This window comes from Protobothrops mucrosquamatus, unplaced genomic scaffold (genome assembly GCF_001527695.2).
Source record: "Protobothrops mucrosquamatus isolate PMUCROS unplaced genomic scaffold, P.Mucros_1.0 scaffold1526, whole genome shotgun sequence".
NCBI lineage: Eukaryota > Metazoa > Chordata > Lepidosauria > Squamata > Viperidae > Protobothrops > Protobothrops mucrosquamatus.
Window position 1 is genome coordinate 471,757 of NW_015387698.1, and position 5,609 is coordinate 477,365.

A 5,609-nucleotide genomic window follows, 5' to 3' on the forward strand; every position below is an offset into this window, starting at 1 on the left:
TCATGTCCCCCCTCGTCCTTCTCTTCATTAAACTAGACATACCCAATTCCAGCAACCGTTCCTTATATGTTTTAGCCTCCAGTCCCCTGATCATCTTTGTTGCTCTTCTCTGTACTCTTTCTAGAGTCTCAACATCTTTTTTACATCGTGGTGACCAAAACTGGATGCAGTATTCCAAGTGTGGCCTTACCAAGGCATTATAAAGTGGTATTAATACTTCACGTGATCTTGATTCTATCCCTCTGTTAATGCAGCCTAGCACTGTGTTGGCTTTTTTGGCAGCTTTTCATATTTAATCTTTCTTTCTAGATCAGTATTAATAGCCAAGTCAAACTTAAGGGAAAGGGGAAAGAAAGTTCTGATCAAAGCTGATTATGACGTTCAATTTACTACGGTACTCCAATTCCGTATAAGTAGGGTTTGAGAGCCAGTGTGGTGTGATGGTTAAAGGTGTTGGACTAGAATGGAGAAGACTGGATTTTAGTCCTGCCTTAGGTACAGAAACCAGCTGGGTGACTTTGGCCTAGTCACTCTCTCAGCCATAGAAAAAGGCAATGGCAAACCACTTGCGAAAGCACTGCCAAGAAGGCTGCAGGGATTTGTCATGTGGATGCCAAGAATCAAGACTGACTGGAAGAAAAAAAATATTGTTCACTCCTTTATCACCAGAACTCATGGAACTTCTGCTTTAATTGTAACTGGTAGGAATAAACTAGGGTCCAAAATTTGGATAACATAATAGGTAATAATGGTTAATTTCTTAAGCCACTGCAAATATAAAAATCATTCCTTTTTCAATCTTCCACCAGAATAGCACAAAAGTTGCAAGGAGCCATAGTATAAATCCACCAGATATTGTCTCCTCAGACTCTTGACTACAGTTTACATGATCAGTCTAAACTTAAATTCTGTGTGGAATTCAATGGACAGTGGTATTGTGCTTGATGCATCAAAAATAATTTCAGATTTGTAAAAAAAGCTTGCCGTATTTTTGTGGTAATGATTGCACTGCAATGTTGCTTCATTCATTGCTGCAATAATTAAAAATAATGAAATAGTTTACATAGTTACGGTAAAAATTCAGTTTATTTAAATAAATTTAACGAAGAGAAAGACTAGCAGTGTTCCAATATCTCAGGGGTTGCCATGAAGAAGATGGAGTCAAGCTATTCTCCAAAGCACCTGAAAGCAGGACAAGAAGCAATGGATGGAAACTAACCAAGGAGAGAAGCAACCTAGAACTAAGGATAAATTTTATGACAGAACAATTAATCAGTGGAACAACCTGCCTCCAGAAGTTGTGGGTGCTCCACCAAGTTTTTACAAAGAGACTGGACAGCCATTTGTCTCAAATGGTGTAGGATTTCCTGCCCGAGCAGGGGGTTGGACTAGAAGACCTCCAAGGTCCCTTCCAACTCTGTTATTGTTATTGCTATAAATGCATTGGGTGATTTCAGTTTATGTCTAATTAGAGAAGGATCATCATAGCCTAATGATAAAATAGAAACTCTGTGAAATCTCAGTGTTCCCAATTCAATTTCCAGCAATATATCTGACTGAAAGGTCAAGGAGATGTCAGAAACATTTTTTACTGAGGTCCTGGAAGGTACAATCTTGAAATTATGTACCTAACTTCTTTATGGTTTTTGAAACTGATAAGTACACTTGGCATAGCTTTTTCAGTATTTCTGCTAGTCACAATGTATGTTTATCAGAAGGTAAATTGTTCAAGGACTAAGCAAAAAAACTACTTGCCCTAGAATTTATATATGCATTGATGCCCAGAAAATAGAACAAAATTCACAGATGGTAACGACCTAATGCTTAGGAAAACATATCCACAGAGACATAACATGCATACTCCACTTTTCTCTGTCTCTAGGCAAAACATATCCACCATTCACAACTTGGACAAAACATGCCATGTGAAGGTAAGCCAGGAGTCTAATATTAGTACCACATATTTACTTCCAAAATACAATGTTAGGCCCCAGAAACCCAACTCTCTACTGCCCAACACTTCCTACAACTTCTAATGTAGCTTTATCTTTCTTTCCCTCTCACTCAGTTAAATAAATCCCAAATCCCTGAGCTATTATACTGGCAATTGTTATTCTTTAACAATGCCTATTAGGCCTAAGAGACACTGATACACATTCTTGAAAAAGAGACGAATCTGATATTGTGCTTTGCCAGTTTTTCATTAATCAAACTTCTGCCTGTTTTGAAGTCAACGAGTAAGGAGCTTGGTAGAAGAAGTGGGAAACTGAAGTTACATGAACAAATGATCTGTTATATTAAGAAATTTCTTGTGATCGTTTTACCACATTAACGTTTCTGGTGTCTGCACTGAAGTAATTTTCAAAAGCATAGTTTTACTGTCTTCATTTAACAGGATCATAGATAAAAAATGGAGAAAGCAACTCATGTCTTCTGAATAAGGCTGATTTTGAAGGCTGATTTTTGTAGTATCTATTAACCAAGGCCACCTTTATTTATCCATGCAGTAGAGGTATGCTCCAGTTAAAAATGATAGTTTGCTTTGAAATGAATGTGCCTGTGATTATGCTGCTGGGTCTTTAATGCTGACTACTGTTTCTTTCAAATTCTCACTTCCTCTTTCCTGACAAAGGAGGACAAAAGTGTTTGTTAATGTGTGTCTTATGTTGTCTAGATGTGATAGACACTAAAGAGCACTCTTCTTTGGGCCAATTGGTGTTTTTATCTTTTATGCTTTCTGTTTCTAAAATGTGCAACAAATTAGTCTTTGTCCGGTTCTTTCATGCTACACATACCTAGTTTGCCTAATTACAGTATCTGTGTCTCATTCTGTGTTTGATTTTTTTTTTAACCAATGACATTTTTTTCTAGTATATCTGATCGGTGAAACAGGAAGTATGCCTGTTTAATCAGTTCTCTAATTAAAAAAGAAAAAAATTGACATGTGCTTCTGACAGGTACAGTTATAAACATAATGCAAGAGGCTTTGTTTTAGAAATTAGATGGCAAATGTGTACTGCTTATTTTATCCACTGCTCTCGTAAAACCATAGAATTACTACTGGTGTTTGGAGTTTAAACAGAATTATGCCATAAACAGGGGGGGCAGTGTGTGGCATGCAGTGGAAAGGACCAGGCTAAGACCAGAAATACTTGGTTTCTGTGCCCATTCAGCCATTAAGAGTGACCTTGTAGTAATCATCACAGGGCTCTTGGGGAGATATTGTATCAGAAGGGGGTGTATGTTTCTGGGACGCATATCCTCTCCTGAATAAATAAAAGCAAAGAAGAAATGAAACGTAAGTAATAAATTCAGTCTTCAAATTAGCTGTTACATAACTATTTATTTTTAGAATAATAAGATATTTGCTCTGGGCTTCACAAGAGAGTCAAATTTAATAGTGAAAAGTAAAAAGGTCACATTGGAAAAATATAGTTTTGTGCTCTCTTTTCTGAGTTCAGTCTATGTCTTTATCCAGGAAAGTTAAATTACCTATAAGGACTTGAAATCTGCTGGTCTTGCTCAAATATAAGAACATGAATTCTTGAATAATTATCTTAAAAACTATTCACAGCTGAACATGTATGTGGAGAACACATGGAAACAAATGCAACATTTAGCGAAAAAATAGAGCTATCTCCCTTATCTGTATAGCTAAAACTAAGTTCCACTTGTTTTGCTTCCACTTACTTGATCCAGTTCTTACCATGTTTGCAAATTTACCAAGAGAATATAGACCAGCTTTCCCTAACCTGATTTCCCCCCCCCAATGCATTTATGATTGTCATTAGCAGGGCTTTTTTTTGTCATAGAACGCCCAGAACGGAGTTCCGGCACCTTTTTTGGCTGGAACCGTGTAGGATAGGCAAGGTGGGTTGTATGACATGTGAGAGTTCCGGCACCTTTTTTTTTTTTTTTTTTTTACAAAAAAAGCACTGGTCATTAGCAATGCCAACTTGAAAATTGTGGGAATCGAAGTTTGGGGTTAATCAGACGGAGGAAGGTGAAGTTATGCAGGATAAAAATGACACTTGAATACAGTATCACAGTTAGCCACTGATCACTGTTGCCTGGTTACCTGTCCTATTTTTTAATTCTGATGCCTTTATTTTGAAGTGCTTTATTAAAATTTCCTAAATATCACAATAACATATTGGCAAAAAAGAAGATACAAGTAACTACTTTGGGGGGGAAAGTCTTATTTTTTAATTAATTAATTTAATATCACTTCACTATCCTTCCCACTTTATCTAACTGTAGGGAGTAAAACTATTTAAGAACTGAGGCAGTGGGAGTACTAGTTACTTCTTACCTCAAAGTACCAAGGAAAAGGAGGAATGAATAGTCACTACAGGTTTTCTCCTAATGTCTGTGTTGCAGGCAGGGAAGAAATCATATGTGTTGGAATTAAAGATGTCATAGAGCAGCTGAACTAGGATTCCTGCAGAGTGAAAGATGTTACATGACAAGCCCCCTGCAGGTCATAAATCCTGCATGGTTTTAACTCTAAAATAGTCTCAGTAGCAAAAAACAAAACAAAACAAGGAAGTAGAAACAGAGAGTGGCGTGAGTTATCACTGAAAGTTTCTGTCGAGAAGTTCAGTTCAGTTTCAATTAATGGAAATGACTCTGTCCGTTCCTTTTTTGTAGGCATGTGAAAGAAGAGGGCAACACAGTCTGTGTTCTTTTCCCGCTGATTGGAGGTTAATAGCAGCAAGACACAAGATAGTTGCATATTTTCATCCTAGCCGAAAGACCGGGAGGAATAAATGCTATGTTCTTCAAACTTGGCAACTTTATGATGAGTGGACTTCAAGTCCCAGAATTCCCCAGTCAAAATTCTGCGAGTTAAAAGTTCTTATATCTTAAAATTGCCAAGTTTGAAAAAAAAACACCAGCTGAATTAGTGCAACTAAGTTACAAAAGTAGTTGGGGGCAGCAGGAGGCACTCTGTAGCCGAGTCCTCCATGGGAACAGAGGAAATGGCACAAAGCCAGGCACATTTCCAGACAGAGTTGATTGTCTAGAGTTGCCTAAGGGACACAGTTAAATTGTTAAAAAAAAAAAAAGTTGCTTTTTTTTGTTTAAAAAAAAACCCATGTTAAAACGTATACATATAAAATCTTTTTCTGCTTTATAGTTTTACTGGTATATTAAAAAGAAGAAGCAATGGTTACTTTAAGTCCCATACAATTTCAGTGTTTTTATTTTTTAGTCATCCTTATCCTTAAAGTTTTAAAATGTTATATTTTTTTAAAAAAATGAAGATTTATTCATTTATTTTCTGTTTATTAAAGTTATATTTAATAAATTTATGCGTATATCCACACAAATTTGTAATATCAAGGATATTTTGGAAAATAGATTACATTACCTTTATAAAAATGAAAACCATTAACTATTAACTTCGGTAGAGGTCAGAACTGCTTGAAAGGACTCTTCTGTATCCATCTTTTCTATTTCAATATTTGATCTACAATGTATGAACATTTATAGTATACACACACATATGGACCCCTGTTTTAATTATAAGCCACATAATAGAAATGTTTAAGAGCTACTTCTTAAAATGTTTTGAATTTAAAATGTAATTGTTTTCAAGTATAAAT